Below are 20136 nucleotides of genomic sequence, written 5' to 3' on the forward strand. Positions count from 1 at the left end.
TTTTCCCTGTTGCCTTTCATCCCTGTCAGTAAGATGCTACGAGCACCATCCACAGAATACATGAATTTTAAAGAGAGAAAGCCTTGCAGTGGTTGCAGAAGGCTGAGTTCAAGCCAGGATAAGAAAGTAAACTATAACTTGAATTCCTCTTAGTGAGGGGCCTCATTTGTTTTTTTGATTCCTATGTGAAGTCATTAAGTTTTGCTGTGAGGGGAATGGTACTTGATGCAGTTTTGAGGAAGACATTTATGGCTCCATCCCCGGAGGGCTGACACGCAGGCTAAGCATCTGCTAGCATCAGCTAAATATGCAGGGGAGAATACAAGTATTTGGAGGAGCATTAGGATACGCTTTGGCTGAGGCAGCTGAGAAAGATGAAAAATTGCTGCTGTTATTTAAATTACTTAAACAAATTTTAAATCTTTTCCTGTCCTTTTCCATCAAGGTAGCAAAGAAGAGATTCAGATTCCACTAATGGAAAGTTTTGGAACAGAACTGAACAGAAGATATTGCCATGGTTTGCTCAAAAATGAGACAGAACATTTTCATTACTCCTGAGGGACATTTATTGAGAACAGGCAAAAGGTGGGTGCATTTGAAGTGACAAGAGAGTTTTGCTATAAAAATGAGAACTAAAATCTCCAACACTAACTATAAGAATAAAACAAACATTTTCCTTGTTCTCTGAACAAAACAACTCGGCAAACACATCAGAAAAGGCAGATGAATAATCTATTCAGTCTTGGTTCTCATGTCTCCAGGGAATTTCAGGTACTCTTTGAATCTTGTGGCTCGTAGCATAGCAATAACATGCATTTCTTAGATAGGACTTTTCTATCATTTTCTTCTTCTTTTTGTCTACATACAAATTTTTTGTGATAGCAAGATATATACATTAAGATGTCTTCCACTATACAATCAATTACATAGTTATTATGGTTATTATCATAATCAATTACTTTGCTTCCCAATAAAATACATAGTTACTTTCAAGGTCAAGGCAGTTTATAAACATCCAATATTTAACAATTACTCAATATATATTCAAGTAAAATTCCTAATACCATCAACAGAGATCTTGATAAAGACTTAAAATCGTAAAGTTTGTTATAAAGATTTCATGATGGATACAAATTTCAGTTAGAAGAAACACACATTTAACCCTATCATCTAGTTGGACCAAGTCTTATCAGAGATATTCAGACTGTATTGTCAGTCATAAAACAGACTGTATTGTCAGTCACTGTGTAGATGCTATTGACTCCAGCTGAATACAGTGTCTTACTCCTTGCCTGTATTCAGAATAAAACACAGATATCAAAACGAAGGCTGTGGTGAAGGTTACAGCAACAGGAAACATCTTAAGTTTCAGCCCTTCAGAAGTATCACCCATGTCCAAATCAAACAGGGCTCAGTCTGAGCTAAATTTCACCCACCGTTTCGTGTCTGCTACAAACTGTACTTTTCAAGTATGTTATCCTTGGGATACCTTGTATCACCAGCAATGTAATAATCTAAGAGACAGACAACGGACGAAAATATACGTATCCATTTGCATAGGCGTAATGTAAGTACTAATTATCTCTTACATGATGCAACGTTTACATATTGGGTAATGTTTCTAGACAATACATAAAATTCTGGATTACGAAGTGTATCCCATAGACATTTTTTCAGCTGTTTATCTCATCTTCCTAGAACAGAACACTTTGCTACAAGGAAATTGTAGCAATAGCAATTCCTTGCTAAGAAAAAATATAAACACCTTTTTTACAACGAAGCTTAATTTTTTTTTCATGATTAAAAACTTAGAGTAACTTACCAATTGTATTCTGGCATCACTACGTCTTAAAGACAAAAGCAGATGAACTTTATAAAGTATTAAACAGTTTTTTGATTTTGAATCGGATTTCAGAGTATGAAATTTTGACCAAAATAGGGAAAAAAATTGCAATTAACTATAGAACTGGTCAGGTTTTAAATGCTGATTAAAACCAAATATGTTTAAAATCTGCCTGTGTCCAGCTCTCCCCTCTTCTCACTTTTTCCCTGCTAGCTCAAATGGTAGTTTTGGAGAAGAGGAAATAAAATTTCTCTTCACCATCTGTTATCTGACATTTGAAAAAAGTCATTGTTTGACCAGTAATGAGAGAGTTAGCAGCATTTGGGCTATAAATCATTACCCTCTAATTTGCAAAGCTGGCATATTTTGAAAGGCAAAACAGATCCTGCCCTATGTAGAAATGGCCACATCACCCAAGATACAGAGACTCATCCCAGCATTAAAATACAAAACAGTTGGAGGAAACCTTTCAAGGGAATATACATAGGGGAAAAAATTGCTGTGAAATATAAGGAAAGAAAACTCTGCCAAGCTCAACAGGACCATAGAAAGTGTTAATGACCCAAGGATTATCTTTTCCAAAACTAAACGAAAGACCCAACTACGAAGAAAGATGTTCTCCTAATACAAACATCTAATCAGGAAATAGCGTATACCAACACGGGATTATCCCTGAAAGATGAAATTGGAAAGGATTTCCCATCCTAGTTACATCAACTTTCTAAGGATCAAGTTTAGACAAAATATCCCAAAGCTGACTTGACAACTTCACAGAATAAGGAAAAAATAAAAAACAAAAACAGATGTTCTGTGTTACGGAAGACTTCATATTAATGAATCATATGCATTATATAAGCAAAGGACAAAAAAAGAAAAAGACCATCTGAAGGTCACAAAATAGATCGCTATTGTGCTAGGCATTGTGAAAACATAGAGTATGAGACAGCTCCTGCCTCAAAGAGTTTAAGCTGTAAATAGAAATTGGGTGGGGAAAGTGGTAGAAGGCCAGGTCAAGGAGAACTGCGTTGTAGCAGTAAAATCGCCGGGCGCTCGGGCTTATTTCCTCTGCTCCAGGGTGGTTTACCTGGGAGGGGATTGTAAGATGCAATAGAAGGGAAATGAGAAAGGAAGAGAAGACTGGGACCACCGCAGAGGACTGACGAGAAAGGGCTGTGGGAATCGCAAAGCAAGGCAGAAGGAAATAGCTGACCTTCCTGAGATGGCGAGGGTTCAGTCAGGGCTCGAGAAAGTTTGCTGAATGTCCAGAGCCCCAGCTTTTCTGGGCGTGCAGCTGCGCCCGGCGCTGGGGCCTCTGCCTGGCTTCAGGCTCAGGCTTTCCCAGGGGATGCATGATGATGAGGAAGGACGGTACTAGCTGGGTCCTACTTGGTGTTAATCCCATGATGGTTATAGGGATTTGTGGTGCTATGATATATCAGAAGATGATGGATAGATGGATGGACAGATGGGGGGGGGGGCGCGGAGAGAGAGAGAGAGAGATATTCTTTTTTTTAGCAGAAATAGAAAAGGTAGATCTCATTGACTGCAGTAGAATGGGATTTCAACAAATGTAAACAGCATTTGGATAAGAAATCTGTGAATAATTTTTGTTGCTGTTTCTGCATTGTGTTTCATTTGCTCATAAGAGATTATTAACATGCCTCAACATTGTCGAAGAGTACAGGCTCTGAAGGTTACACTTTGAAGCCTGTGAAGGTCCCCTCTAAATCCACACTTTCCACCCACGTAAGGCACATATGAATGCGTCATGGTGTTCTTGCCTGCTCTGCTATGAGGGTACAAACATACCCTCTTGTATTATTAGATTAGCAGATCACTAATTGTCAGCACCTTATAAAGAAACTTCCACAATGAAGAAACATTTGCGTGACACAGACCACAGGAATTTCTACATGTGTAAGAGTGAACCGGGCACCCTGAACATAAGAAGTGATTGTGTCTTTCTGTTATTGAACACGAGATACAGTCTGTACACTACATGAGTGAAAATGGAATATGTTTCTTCTTCAGATATTCAAAGCGAATAGAGTGGGAGGGAGGAATAAACAGATCTTTGCCCTTAGGGCTGCGTTAAGGAGGCACCAGGACTCAGTGACTGACAGAGAAAGTGGCTCTGCAAGTGAGGGTCGACTCTTCACGACAGTCACCTCATCCTCCTTGTTTGATAAAACGCTCTGTAAAGGATTAATTTTAGCTGTTTGGCTCTGGGCAGAGAAAATGTAGTGCGTAAGCTGTGTAAAGTCGTAAACTGTTCAGAGAGGAGCCGTGCTTTGCTTAATCACGATATCTTAACTGTCTTGTGTTCTGAAAGCATAATTTTCTACATCTTTTTTTTTTTTTTTTTACATTCTACCTTGGCTGTGGCTCTCCTCTTTCTGTCCTTCCTACAGTTTTTATTTGCTTGCTCATGGGGGAAAAGCAATAGGTAAGAAAAGCCTAATTTAGGCAAGATAAATGCAGTTCCACTGAGAATAAGGAAAAGATTTATTCTCTTCCTTTCGCAGATGTCTTGTTAGGGACTCAGCCTCACCCAACATATGTACCTTTATTCATTTACTTCCTTCTCGTCCTCTGGGAGAAGCCTATCTCATGTAATTTATTGACTTGGCTGCCTTGTCTGTATCCATGTTAATAGTAAGATGTATTGAATGCTCACATATTAGTCTTATTCTCAGATGCGAGTGAAGGGGGTTTATCTATGTTGAAAAATATGTACATTTGGCTTGCCACAACTAGGAGTTACCGTAAAGAAAATGTTGAAATTGGAGCCTCTGAGCTGGCAAGAAATGTGAAGGTTTGAAAGAGTGGGATCCAGCAGAGCTGCTGAAATAAAGCATCAAGTTCAGAAGAAATGGGCAGCCTTGTGGTCCTGCTCTGCGATTTTCTTTCTCTTAGCTGACTCTCACCTTGGGCTGACAACTTCAGCTAATGCCGACAAACATTAGCAAGTGATAGAGGAAAGAAATATTTATGTAAAATAACTGTTTGATGAAAGGCTGTGAGAAGAGATGAGGAGAACATAGGAGTCCAATTTAATTTATATATAATTGACTCGGGCAAGAGGAAAGAGCTTGGGCCAAGCACTGCGTGTGTTGGTTTCTTGCTAACCTTGTACTCGAGACTCCAGTATATCAGAAGATCCTTTACAGTTCTTTCTGGAAAGGACAGCTTTGAAGGTCACCCCGTGGCATCACTGAAAAATTTTACCCTGTCCAAGGGACAGACCTTTACATCAACCCAGAAAAGGACTGTCTCTACTCATTGTCAGATTCAAAAACCTGCCATTGACATTAATAAGCTCAAAACAGGCACTGGGCCTTTTTACCAGACAGCTGTATTTACTGAAATTGTCTGTATTTTTCTATATTCAAAATGACATTTTCATTTTTACCTTTCAGAAGAGGAAGGCTGCTGTTCTTTGCTTTCTAATATGCAACCTACCCTTGATATTTCACAACTTCTCACCTTGCTGGACATATAACTCCTGGAAACAAAGTGCTTTTGGGGTGGTGTGAGAGAGAACTCCTGTTACTGCTTCCCAAACTGGTCTGAAACTGCCATGGACAGCATAGGGACCAAGAGTACATTTTAAAAGCTTTCAGTGTTTCAGCTCTGCTTGCCACATACATATTTTTGTGCCCTTTGCTTCCCTTTCTTTAAAGTGCAAATTTTCACTTATATTCACTGCTATCACTTTCTCCTTCTTCTGTTGCATGGGTTAGCCTGTGCTTGGGAACGAAGGGTATGCTGTTTAAAGGTGCAGCCTGACTTCCACGGAAATGAAAGTAGCAATATTTATCTTGCTTTATTGTGACTTTCATTTCTTTCAAAGCCAGGTTACTTTTTAACCTGCAGTTTTCTTTTTCAGCCCAAGCTTGTGGTTTTGGGGGCATCTACTAGAAGTTTTTTTATTAAGTTCTCAATTTGTCTGTCACTTTCTTCAGTTAATTCTTTTTCTCACGTCTCATTTTGCATGAAATTGTTTTTGGCTTGTAAAACTGTCTCTTGAACACCAACTAAAATACACCATTATTCAGTGTTGGAAATGGCTTTTTGAGTTTGGGGACTCTTCTGTAATTTGTAGAAATCCTAAGGCTGTTTCAGTAGTAGAGGCCTGAGGCTGCCATCAAACTACAGGCAGGTACTTACTCCTACTCTTAGTGCTCAAGGATGTTCTTGTAGCAGAAACTAATGATGAATTCCTCTTTGTGCTTCAGTCTGTAGAGCTTTGTTCAAGACAGTAAGTATCCAGTTTGTTGTCATCTCAGGACATGATTACCTACATTTTTTATAGGGTACTGATATTACTTCCCTTTTACCCACTTGATTCTGGCTCCAACCAGTGATTTAACAGTTCATTTGTAAAGAACAAAACCAACCAAACAAACCCCCAAGACCCCACCAGATGCAAGTGATACTAGCTAAAATGGATGCATGCTAACTAATACGAAATTCCAATTGTTTTTATTTATCCACTGCAATAGATTTAAAGTACATCTTCACTTTTGCTAAGTGATTCCTCGGTATTTTTCTTGTCATCTTGACTCCTGCTAAGGGATTTTTTGCTCTTTCCTGTTTCTACTTTTCCATTCTGTGTTGGCTTAAGGGTCTCCTTACCACTGTACCCTTAGTTCACCACAAGAACTATCCAAGACGCTTTAAAACTTTTTACACAGCCAATGGTGCACTTATGGATTTTCTCTTTTCCTGTGGGACAGGGAGGATTTCTAATAGGATCCTTTAAACATTCTTTTCTTCCATGTTCTTCTGAGCTATCTGAAATTTTATTGGGTAATTATGAGGCCATAAATGCCAATGCACACTATTATCGATACAGACTTGTCTGTTAGCTCCAGAAACGTAACACTCCTATACACCGACCACATGTCCGTGTTCAAGGAAAACCATTCATACTCCTGCTGGTTTATTTTTTTACTGCAGAATCTAAAATTAATCTCAGTTCATTGTAAGACACGCTAAACTCTCTCAGGTTGGGATGCTCAGCAGTCCATGGCTGCACATCATAAATCTCTGCACTCCAATCCTCCATGTCAGCCTTCTGAGATACTTTCTGCACAGCCTAAAACCAAGTCAAGAAAGCAAACTTGCCCTGTGCATCTCTTCATTCCCTTCAAAACTCCTATTAGTCAATCTGTTTGCTACGGACTAATTTTCTATCATTTATTTGATTCCCTATATGAGCACCCTGATCACATTTAATACCTTCTGGGGAAAGCAAATGACATGGTAATTTGGGAGTTATTTCTGAACAATGATGTTCATTTTAAATAAGAAAATTCTGCTGCTGCAAGGAATTAGCGATTGTTTTCAGCTCATGAATAATTACTAGTATTTGAAAATGATTTCCACAGATCCATCTCCAAATAAAAAAGTGGCATTGCTCCTCTCAATCTGGGATCAATGCAGAGAATTTATCTTAATCTTTCCTAAACCATCCAACCTCCAAAACTAATAGTTGCAATCAGGCAGTTGCCAGGTCACAAATACTGGCCCTGGGGGGGTTGTCATGACTGTGAGTAAGCAGTTTTACTGCTCGACAGATCACCAAGAGACGTTTTAACCTTAGCAATTATTTTTCTCAAGGTCAATGACATCATGAAAGGAACCAGAAACGTATTTCTTTGGACAATTATAAGCAGAGATTGCTCTTGACCTTGATATTTATAGGGTCCCAACCATCAAGAGGCTTGCAGCGAGACGTTATATGGGTCTCCAGAGCAACCCTGCCAAAAGTTCGGAAAAGTTCCAAAATAGCAATAATCCATGATTTCATTGTGCATGGCTAATTGTTTTTCCTGAAAGAAAATCTCACATGTTTGGCAGGTACCTTTGTAACAAAGAGATAGCAAGGGTTGTAAATCCCTGAACAGCTATTATTGCACAATCAGACTCATGTATATCTCCCCTGGAAATACAGTAATACACTGCTAAAGTCAGAAAAAAATGGGATTTGGGGCCATGGTATTTCATTACAAGCTGTACAGCAGAAACTTGAGACTATTTTTAAGAAATGATTAGTTAGGAAATATATCAGTAGGATATATATCAGTGTATATATATGCAATATATATACAGTGAAGTGGTCTACTACTTCACTAAATGGAAAAAACTGCTATGTAGATTGTATTTTTTTAAACAAAATGGGGGACAGAAACACAACCGTTTCCCACAGAAACAATTTCTTTCTGTCTATCACTGTTCACAACTAAAAGGAGAACACAGGTAAGAGGAAAAACTTTGATGAACCAAAATCTGGTCTACTCTACTCATGCCACAGTCCAAACTCTCTTTTCTTTCATGGGAGGGGGGAGTCTCCTCTTCTGGACTAAATCCCCGTTGAATCTTGGCTGTCTCTGGTTGGATATCTGAGCATCTAGTTTCCTTCATCACTTGGAAAGAATTATTTGGAGATAGGCTTGGCTTTATCTTATTCAGGTGATGGTTATATGGGATTTGTGGTGCTAGAATTTATCAGAATATATATAGATATAAATATGTTTTTGTATTTTAAGCAGAAATAGAGAAGGGCTGGTGAGATGTCCCCCCAAATTATAATTATAATGAGATTTAGACATGTAATTGTAAGTAATACGTAGAATTTGGCTTTACCACATTTGAGAAAGAGAAAATCAATCTGAACAGCTGCCAGGGGAAGATTCGAGGATGACAGGGAAAAGGAAAACCTATCTTCTGATCAGAGACTAAAAACAAAGACTGAAAGAGGATACAATTGCACTCTCAACGCAGAAGTGGTATTAACAGCATTTGGGGATGAGCTTAATGGAAATTAAGGGACAACATTGGAACAGAACAAATGGCTCCAAGCTGAAAATGGATATGTATAGGCTGGATATTAAGCAAAGTTTTCTAACCGTTAATGTTGTATTGGCATGGAGTAGAATTTTAATCTGATTAGCAGAGGAAGATGAGAGGTGAAGCCTGGCCATATTATAAAAGGCTAATATGGCCCAGAAGCATCCTTCTAGTCCTATACGGTTAATTCCTGTGTGTGGCATGCCGAGAACAAAGACAAAGCCTGTAGGCAGGCTTACCTGCAAAGGAATCAGATAAGAAAAATTGGGAAGAAAAACAAGTAGCTCATAAATTTCTTGCTGAGATTTCCTGTTGCCTCAAATCTTGTCATCCACATTGCAGTTTCATAGGTTTAATCCATTCTGTTCATTTTTATGAATCTGATCAAAAAGAAACAAACTAGCAAATACTCAGTTAAGCAAGCGTATTTCTAAATTAATTAAAGATGGGACAGTGAGCGAATACAGACTGATGTTGGTGGCATGAAATAGAACCACTTTTGTTCTACACGCTTTGCTCTCATCAGCCTGTTTCCCGTTTAGCCTCTCAGAGGCCATTAATTTGGTAGCATTATAACTCATCTTGTGCATTTGTGCATTTTAGGTGGCAAGCAGTCTTTTTGTTTTAGGCCGCTATAGAATATCATAATCAATTTATTCAGTGTAAAATTTGTTAGAGATAATACTTCCCCCCCCCCCCCCAAAATCTTTAAAAAATTCTATCAAGAATACTTGGATGAATCTTTGCTGAGAAAACGTATCTGAATATAAAACTCATGAGCTGAAAATAGTCCTTTATACAAATATATAATGACCTTATAAACATGTTTTTCTGTACAGCAGTAGCCTCAATGTTTCTTCAATTATTTCATATTTTTTATCAAGAAAGACTAAACCTTTTCCTGGCTCAACAGGAAATAGAGTCCAGTTTTTTTACACTGTTTTTTAATTTTTAAAAATATTTTTCTCTATTTTTAGTTTTTTATTTTTAGTTTTTAACTAAAAATGTTGGCCACAAGCTTAACATGCCAATCATCTCTTGGCTTCGGATCTGTTGTAGGGGTTATCTCTTTCCTGCATGATTATCCTTGCAGATTGTATACCTTCGAACTGCATATCAACTGGATTATTTTCTCTGATCCAGGATTTCCTATGGGAGCCCATTCATTCCCTACCGCTATCTTTCTAAATGAGGTCTTTCAGTTTTAATGATGACCAGGTAGTTTTCAAGCTCTCAGCAGATAACCTCTCCAGAAGGCTTGGCTGGAAAGCTGGCAATTAATCACAGGCAGGACTGAACCCAGGCTCCCCTAAAAAGCCAGCTTCTCGGTGATAAACTCATTACCTGCTGGCAACATTTAAATTCTCTGGTCACAGCTATTAAAGCCAGAAGAGATCAATAGCTCACCGTGCCTGTCTCCTGCCATAAAACGGACCATTACGTTTCATGCAGTCACCTCTGAACTAAGCCTAGCAACTCAGATACGATGAAAATACCTTTGAGAAGAGCAGCCGGTGTTGTCTTAGGAGCATCAAAAGATAACCATTTGGATCTGGAGCAGTTTGCCTCCTGTTTAATCGTTAGGAAAACTGGGAGCTACTTCTACCTTGAATCTCCCTGGTTCGTGTTATTCCATTCACTAGCTTACCGTAACCTGAAGTTTCAACTTGATCAAAAATTTCAACTGACAAGCAGTATCTGTAATGCCCATAACTTCAACTATGGCATTTGCTTATACATAATTTGTATAAAAGCATGTGCTTTTCTTCTATAGAGACACATGAGATAATTCCCTTACGAGCAGTCAGTTATTAAACATACTCATCCACCTTAAAAAAATGCTCTGAAAGGCAAAGCAAATGTGCTGTACTGGGAAAAATATTAGGGACTGATATTCAACCCTACCTGTTAAGAACAACACACTATGAGAAAGTGTCTAAGTCTCAACCGAAGCCCTCTCCTTCTTATTATTAGCATGTGTCTTTTTCACACCAGGAACTTGTAATGTTTCTGTGAGCTTCCCAAAATGTGCGTAATTGGTAAAGCCAGCACCATTACTGATACTTGGTGGTTTTATTCTTTTTTTTTTTTGCGTTGAAAAGAAATGAGTAAACCTTGAAAATGACTGCAGGCAGGGCAGAGAACTGCATAGAACTACTTTGCTTTAATCATCTAGAAAATATCTGTTCCTCAAGTCAGAGGTTTCAAGGTCAAATAGGTGTCTTATCATTTTTCAGCTGAGATTGGGAAGGTGGTAAAAGAAACGATACAACTAGAGTCCTGTCTCCACATCCTGAAGTAAAGGAGCAATCTTACATCATGGATAAACATTCTTTTATGGATGACGGGTGGGTTTATTCATGAGCTATTGTTTTTCATACTTCCAGAGATGGTGAATTATAAATGCAGATGAAGGCTGTACTTTAACACTCAGGAAGCAGCCTTTCTAAACCCTTTGGCACTGCTGTTGAACTAAACACAAAGCTTTTCTCTCTCAGAATCTCTTGGGGCATATTAATCCTTCACTTGTAGGTTTGTCAGATGAAAAGCAGCTTGAATGGTTTGATATTTTTTTAATTGTGTCTGAAATACTATGGGTGCTGTATTCAAAGCAGATAAAGCCAGCATCAAGACACTCAAAAGCTTACACGATGCCTCTCTCATTTGCAAAATACCCAGCTGACCTGCTACTGCTCAGAAAAGTGATGGCTGCGGCTGAGGAACAGCCCATCACTTGCACTTCCCACTAACACACCCATTGGTGATGGCTGGCAAACAAGACCACTGTGGAATAAAAACTGAGTTTGTCTAGGAGGGTAAGCCAGACGATTACATGCATATACGTGATGCCTGCTGTGGGCTACTAGGGTATTTTACCAAATGGGCAGCTATAACACTGGCTATAGTTACCTTCCTATCAAGAGTTCAGGAAACTATCGAATGAACTATTTGTGAGTGCTTTGAATGGTTTCTTTTAAAGACATCTTCTAAGACACAATATAGTTCTCTGTGAACGGGAGAATTTCACATTATCCCCTTGCTTTCTTCCCACCCCCTCTTGACTATTTATATATGCAATATATAATAGATACTGTTATAAGTCAGCTGTGCATGTGGTTTGGGGATGGCGCTGGACTAGGCTCTGTGCTCCAATGCCTGCATGGCTTTTCCTTCTGCCACTCTGAGAAACAAAATACGGGGCTGGACGGGCCAATGGTTTGACGCAGCAGGGCTTTTCTTATGCTCTTATGCTAGTTTGATCCTACAAATCCTTACTTATAAAGCAATCTTCTCTCATATAAGTAGCTTTGAGCACTCAGACAATATATGATTCTTTATCTGAGCATCAGATCCACATTTTCTATAAAACAAAATGGGTCACAGTCATTTTTCTGTAAGTCTTTCACTCGACAGATCTACACCAAAGGTGAATCTCGTTCGCTGGGTTTAAGTGGGAAGCCTGCTTTTCTATGCCAAGTACTTTGCCAGCCATTTTTAAAGCTTATCATACCCAGGTATTCTACACAAAAATGACACTCATTTTTTCAGCAAAATGGGAGAATAGCAGCCTAATTTAATGCAATCCTGCAATGTCTCTTTTGAAACTCAGACAGGATGCAGAGTTGTTCAGACTGTTCCAGTTCTGAATGGCTTACCAAGTTTTGAAAATCTATTATTCGATTCTTCCTTTGCTTTTAATTTAGTTTTCTCCCCTTTTTTACATGAAATTTGTCAAAATCAAGGCAGTATCTTTTACAGTCTTTTCAGAAAGAAAACTTGACCGCTGTTTTCTACCTAGTCCTGAAGTCAGGAAGACAGAAATATGAATGGTGGGCAAGAAGTCAGGCACTGGAGCAGCATTTAGTTCTGTTCTCTAAGCAGTGAGAGAAGTAATTTTGTGCCACAAGGAAGCTTTATCTCCATTAGATAGCAAAAGATACCATTCCATTAATGGCAATATCAGATTTTCAGCTTGCCATTTGTACATTTGTTCATTTTCACACAGTGGAGTAGTTGTACCTTCAGTGTGAAAGTACAAAAAGTGCTGTAATCTCATCTTGAGCCTAACCATTTTTTCTCCACTTTCCCACCAGCAACCCAAAAGAGCCATAACTTGCTTCATGCGGAGTTAGCCATGAATGTGAAAGGTGAAGAGACCACACATTCACCATCCTTGTATGCAAGTCGCTTGGGTCTCTTGTGTATTCTGCAGGTATATAAATGTGTAAGAAAGGGCCAAATATATCACGAATCTCATTGAAATGGATGATTAATATGTGGACATACAAAATTAATACATTGTCATGACAGCAAGAAAAATACAAGAAAAATATTTATGATTATACTTGTGCAGAACACTAGAGATTATGTAGGGACATAAAAAAAGAGTTCACATTTCACATTTTCGTATTTCAGTTTTACATTGATTATTAACTTTAAATAGTGTACAGTAAGAGAGAGGAAAGCAGTAACATGGATAGGAGGAAGCAATGAAATGACAGACCAAAGAAAAAACATTGTTAGTGATTTACACTGTATGGTTCAATATGCCCATGAAAGAATGTGCGTGTTCTTTTTGTGTTTTAACTAACTCATGTAGGTGACTCTGGAAATCTCTCTCTCTTTTTTTTTTTCCCTTTTTTCTTTTCCCCAGGGAGAACATATATCTGTAGGTCAGGTAAAGAGGGTCTGAAGAACAACTACATCAACAAGGAAGCAACGCAGAAACAGAAACCTGAATCAATATTCAGTCAAGCCCATTAATTATGCAACTCATTTAGTACTGATGTAAGTAGATCCTTAATTCTGAAGCAACTTGTGCCTAGGGAAAAGGAGTGGAAGAGACTGTTGTGTCCCCATAGACAGGAGCTGATGGGGAGCATGATACAGTGAAGAGATGGAGAGCATGAGAGATGCAAAACCTCAAGCAGTCTGAAATTCAGGTGCAGTGGAGATACCCAAGGAGAGGAGAATATGGATCTCAGAAGAAATTATTTTAGAAGCATGTATATATCTGAATTTGACCCATCTTTATATCAGATGAGAGATCTGATATAAAAGGAAATTTCTGTGATGAAGAGTGGAAGGTTGTCATCAGGCCATGGAAAAATCTCTTCATTAATTCATTACTTCCATGTTGGAATTCAGGAACAGAGGAATGTAAGATCAAACTAGCTCACATGCTGCAACTTTTAAAGTAGCTTTTTTTTTAAATAGAAATCGTATGTGATCTCTCCTTTGGGGAAAAAAAAAAGTCTTGTACAGAAAGTTACAAAAAATTCTGGATCAGATTCTGTGGTCAGCGGCTCAAGCAGCTCAATATGAGCAAAACTCCAGTTGAGTTTTTTTGAAGAGAGTTCAGATTCCTCTGTGTATGTGTCTGTGCTCAGATGGTTGCAGCATGACAAACGTCCAACCAGCAATAGCCGACGTTATGAAATAGCTGAAATGGAGGACAATGACAACCAACTTTGGGGTAGAACTCCAGTTGAACCACAGTAAAACGTCACCATCACTGGAGAGTTAATTACATTATGTCAGTCAATGTAAACATGAAACAGAATACCAACTTAGAGATACTATTCCGAAGAAAAAGACTTAAAATTGAGTTCTGGCTTCAGACTACCTTGGTCTGAGCTCTGTCTCTGGTAGCCTTCTGTATGAGATGCACATAAGATATATATGTACATACGAGGCTTGCAACAACAGTCCACTGGGTCTGAACATCTCCTGTGAGTCCAGAAAGGCAAACCGCATTTGAAGAGGCAGCAGCCTGGCAACTAATAAACAGCACATTATTCTGCATCTCATACTTCTCCATGAAGTTCATTTATTCTCTTCTGAGAATGAATAACTAATGTGAAGCCTCTTCTTGCCAGTTATTGTAGCACTACACAAAGCGATTTAGATGTGGAAGCCGCTATTAATAGCAGCGAACGAGCGACTAATTGGATGGTTATGTAATGGCATTGTTATGAAACCTAGTTTGGGTTTGACACCTTCTGTTTTCTAAAAACAACATTAAAAACCCCCAACAAATCCATGGTTAGCAGTACGTAACATGAAACAAAGACTAAATAATTACCAATCTGTCAAAACTCAAATAAGATTAAAAAGGAAACAAAAAAATCAATTCATTTATCTGAATTCTAGCAGAAATGAGCTGGAAGTGAATCATTCAACAGATCTGCTGTTCAAAGGGATACTTTAAAGTAACTTTCTTTAATACCTGCCCTGCAAATACTGACAAAAAATTCAAAGTGGCCTGTTTCTGCGACTTGTGAAATCTCAGAAAGTTTTTTTCTATTTAAAAAAATGGGCTTTGAATGAGTACAGACCGAATAGAGTTTAAGGAGAAAGAACAACCAGAAAATACCTGTGACACACACTGATACAAATCAGATACTAGGATTAGGCATGGATCTCTACTTTTGTAAATGACAATACAGATGCACCTATACAGTTTGACATTTTTTAAGTAACTTTAAGGGGGGGGGGGGGGGGGGGAAGAAGAGAGAAACAAATGGGAATGACATTTTGTTCCCTGCCATACAGAAGGAGAGAAAATTGCACTCCATTAGGAGAGAAGCTTTTATCTGGGGTGGCCCTTTGCAGTGCCTCTGTTCTTGGTTATTCTGAAGGCTGGGCATCACTATTGCAATGTACAGCACCGGGAACTTCTCCTCCTGATGAAACCTAACTACTGTCCTCTAGTTGTGAGGTTATTTTCCTTTTGATACATCAAATGCAGCAGCATACAGAGCCTATAAGAAGAAGGATCCCTCCAGAGGTTTGTAGTTATATGTATATAATAATATGTAAAGAGATTAAAAGTCTTGGTCAACGCTGCACAGCTCTAATGCCTCTTAGTTTAATCTTTGACCGTGAAACTACCTCTCAACATGCACGGTGCCAGCAATTGTTGTTTGATCAGTGTTATCTGTAACCTTTTGTTGCCGAGGTAAATCAAGGCTGTCACTCCAGAACTGCTTCCTTAATGAAGGAGCCTGGGATTCTCACACAAGCAATCTAATGAACACTTCAGCTGTCTGTCTACAAACACACATCCTCATGTTTGTGCAGAGAAGTACATGAAGTTGCTTCCAATTGAGTCACCTCTTAAATTTCAGGAAGCTATGAGAGCGGTAGCAGCAGCGTAGGAGGAAAGCAGGGTGCGGTGGCAGCATCATGACCTGCACGTAAAGGAATTCAGCCCCTGACACAGAGAGTGGGTATAGCAGCGTGCACTGTCCTGCAGGAGCCAGACGCAGCCTACATATACACACCTATATGCACGCCATCACATGGATTGCCTCTGTCATCTGCAGCAGTTTTGCAACTGGTAGGATATTTTGGGTTATGCTCTTTTATTGCTTTTTATCTGGCAACAGATACTATACTCAGCCACGCTGACTCCATGTTATTTTCCGCTCCTTGTCATTTTACATTGTCTAGGTGATGATAAAAACCCTGATTTATCCAGCAGAGTATGTTAGGAAGGGTTTATATCAATAAAGGAAAACTCTACTTCAGTTCCATCATTGTTAAAGCACCCAGAGGAAGCAGCCAAAGGGCTTACAGAGATTTGATCCACAATGTCCCAGCACCACAGTAATTACAGCAAGCACGCCTAAAAAGCTGTGATAACTTAGGATTCAGCTGTTGAAAGGAACAAGACATTATAGAAACCAAGCAGGAATTTGGGTGGTCCAGATGTCTTCCACGTGTATCCAGTTAATTATCTAGAACTAGAATCTCTTATCCATTTTATGTGTGTGTGTACATATATATCAGTATGCATAAATATATATATATCTATCTCCAGACCATTAACTTCATTAGAATATTTTGGAATCACAGTGTGGCAAATAATACCAGAATCTTCTAAAATAAAGTATCAGCATGCTTTCCTACTCCTACACATCAGATGAAATGAGTTTTCTCTTAAATGCATCTTTTCACTAGTGGTGTAGTTTGTCTGTATTGTTACTGCTCTTCTGTAATCTCACTTGTGTGAGAAGGAAGAGGGATATAGCAGCTCCTCCGAGTAGTAACGCTATTTCATATTTCTGTTGTGGTAGTACCGGAGGGTTCCAATAAGATACAAACTTAATTTGTCACCCATTTCACTGTAGGACAGAGTTCATCAGACCTACAAAGTTCATTCACACTCCTATGATTTCTTAATTCTCGATTATCCTGAATTTATTATACTGGTATAAATTTATACTTTTACAATACTTCAAAAACTTGTAAAATACTTTTAAAATACTGTCTCTATCTTTAAATGCTGTTTACATTTTAAATACCTGAAAAATATTTGAAAGTTACCTTTAAATATGGGGAATTTCCTATGTCTGATGTCACTTTTTTCCCTCTGTAGTAGTGTTTTTGTCCACCCTTTGCATTGCCTGCCTGCAGGGACAGTACCTCTAGCTACAACCTGCTCTCTGTATGTGCTGCTGATCACTGTTTTTCCCAGGGTATGGCAACCCAAGCTTTCTCGTTGGTGAGTGCATGTAATTATTGTCTGTCTATTGTCTATTAATATCTGTTACCATTCCTGCTGGGTTTATATATACTTCATTTCATGTGTTGGTCATATTTTAATTGATTTCTGGCATTTTATGCTGATGGCCAAAATTCATGAGAGAAGTGAATGGACCAGTAATTTCCAATGATAATTTTGCAGTCAGACTACTTGTTTGCACAGAGAAGTAGTTAATTTGTTTGTGACACCACTTTGATGCTATTTTGGGAACCCAGCTTACAGAGTGTTAAAAACCCAAACTGTTCCTGGGCCTTCTGGTATTGTCGTTCAAAGGAAGAAACACTTAGCTAGGTCGTGACTACAGCGTGACTAAGGCTGGGGCAGAAAAGCCTTCCAGGGTGATTAAGCTATTTAGGTGCTCTTTTCTCCTTTGTGGTACTTAGCCGTGGAAGGTGGAATCACAGAGGGAAAATATGAGCTGAAGGAAAGATGGTTTTCCAATGGAGAAACCGAGAAGCTACTTCTCTGCAGGATATCATCCAGGAAATACCATTTTTTGTTTTCCGTTGGATTTTACCAGTTTGTTGGGGTTTTTTTAATAAATGGAAAGACCTCCCTGCAATTCTGAATCAGAAAGATTCTCTAGATAGAAGTCAGGATGGGGAAGGAGCTTACCTATAGCTTGTGTCAACTGGAGGAGACGGTGTTGAATATTCACATATCATAAGTGAGGGTAAAAACCAGACTGTACACGAGTGATTCCCATTGATCTTAAACTACTAAGCTCCTGCAGTACAGACTGCGGCTATCATTGCGCTTCTGGTACTGTTCTATCCCAATAACCAGTACTATGAGATGTGGTAAAATGTATTCAGGAAAAAAAAAAGAAATAGGAAAAAAAAGATAGTTGATTAATTCTGGTCATTAATGTGTTAAATCTGTATTTACAGACAGAATAATTAGTAAAGGTATACATAAAGCATAAATGAAAACATTGCATATGTCTAATCATTACTTGGGGTATGAATCACACTATATTTCATAATAATTACTGGAAAAATATTTACTTGAGCCAAAGCTTAGATACAATTAAGGAGATTAATCTAATTCAGCAGGTTTCTATGCCCTGTATTGGCCACCAATTTTGCTTGAAATAAAAATGATAGTAGCGCATCCATCGTATTTCACAGTTCCAAGAGAAAAACTAGTGCTCCAAGTGTGAAAAATTCCTTCTGGTTATCTATACAAGTTATTTAGTGCTAATACGTTGAAAGGAGGATAGTGCTGTAAAACTGATAAAGACTCAGGCTGAGTTAAAGTTCCTTCCTGTAGCACAGTATTTCTGAAAGCTATTTGCAACGACTTTGCTAGAATCTCCGAACCAAGGGGTGTCCATCCCACCCAAACCTGGCAAGCCACAGCCTCTGAGCTTCTCAGATGGTGCTCCGCAGGTACGTATGCGCCCTGACATAGTAGCTGTTGGAGCCAGTTAGTTATTATTTGCTCTTTCCAAACAGGTGTCTAATAAAGCTGCCTGTTAATTCCGATCGCAGCGGAGGCTCATGTATGGCATTGCCTTCTGTCTAAGGTCACCCTTTGTTTTCTCCATTCAGCGAAGGGCCACTGCACGGGAACTGCTCCTGTCCCTCTCAGCACGGACTATATTTGGATGGCTGTAAGGCAAAGGCCTGCCTTCCTTCACTCCTTCGGTGAGCTCTCCGTGCTGCTTCTGAATAGCAAAGGTGAAATTGCTGATTTTGCCCCTCGCCTGGAAATGCCCTCATTTGGTCAAATGTCCCACCGTGAAATGCCTCACTTCATTTCAAGCAAGGGGATGGTGAAGGGCTAGGCTGGAGAAGACACTTGCCCTCAACTGACCCAAATGTAAGCAAGAAGCAAACGCTTTGCACTTTAATGTATATCTGGAGAGAACGTAGGCAGATAACTGACAGGATCATCTTGAATTTGCTTAAGAAACAGAGAACGGTAAAGATCATTACAGCAGCCTTTTGTACTATAAAAGCAGGGAGAACAAATATCATGTTACATATAACGGAAACACAGCGGTCACATTCACAGCTGTGCCCCTATCAAGATCTTTTGCACTACAACAATAAATGTTCTGTGGAGCTCGAGGTAACACAGTAGAGGAAATGCTGGGAAATGCTGGCAGCCTTGCAAATGATTAAAACAAAAACAAAAAGAAAGAAAAAGGGGCTTCTTGGATTACCGATTGACATTTTGCAAAGTAACTCCACTTGAAAAGGAAACCAAAACTTCCCTTATTCAAATAGTTTTGTTCCAGTGAACTGATTTAGACAACTTGCACTTAATTCAAGGAATCATTTTTATTTGATTTTTTTTGGCCAGTAAATAAGAATGTATTTGTTGCTCTGAGTATTCTGAAGTATGCTGAGTGCAATATGTGAAGACCTAAGAAATGGCATTCTGACAAAGTTAAATTAGTCTACAGGCTAGCTGTTTGGAAGTTGTACATATCTTTATTCTTATTTCCTGTCATTTTTCTCTTACTATTAGCACTCCCTGCTGTCTAGGTCACAAAACCAGTTACTGCATTTCTCCTCTAATTATACTTAAAGCCTCCACAAGTCTTACAACTGTGTTTTTCTCAAAAGTCAGCCTTCTTCCCAGTCAACACTGTCTCAACACCAGCCTATGCACTGGTTCTTTCAAGATCTTCCCCTTTTCTGACCAAATCTTTTCTCCCCTCTTCGGTTCAATCTGTCCAAACTATTGTCATCAAAATATTTCCCTTTTCTCACCACTCTGAGAACGTTCCCCTACTTCTAAAATCTAAACATTGACTTATTTCCCCCATAAAATTCAAGCCTGCCTCTTTTCTCAGCTCTGATTAACTCCATTACTGCTTGGTTCTGACCTCACCTCCTCTTAGAAAGGCTTTTCGTCTCCAGTGCTGGGAATGCCT

General features: G+C 38.9%; 1 long non-coding RNA gene across 1 annotated transcript; it reads left to right on the forward strand.

The window, feature by feature from the left end:
- Positions 1 to 464: 464 nt before the first annotated feature.
- Positions 465 to 16010, forward strand: LOC127016011 (uncharacterized). The gene is made up of 3 exons (XR_007766412.1): positions 465 to 585; positions 13353 to 13486; positions 15829 to 16010. It is a non-coding gene; the product is annotated as an uncharacterized LOC127016011 (long non-coding RNA).
- The last annotated feature ends 4126 nt before the right edge of the window (positions 16011 to 20136 follow it).

The sequence above is a fragment of the Gymnogyps californianus genome, chromosome 4 (assembly GCF_018139145.2).
Source record: "Gymnogyps californianus isolate 813 chromosome 4, ASM1813914v2, whole genome shotgun sequence".
Taxonomy (NCBI): domain Eukaryota; kingdom Metazoa; phylum Chordata; class Aves; order Accipitriformes; family Cathartidae; genus Gymnogyps; species Gymnogyps californianus.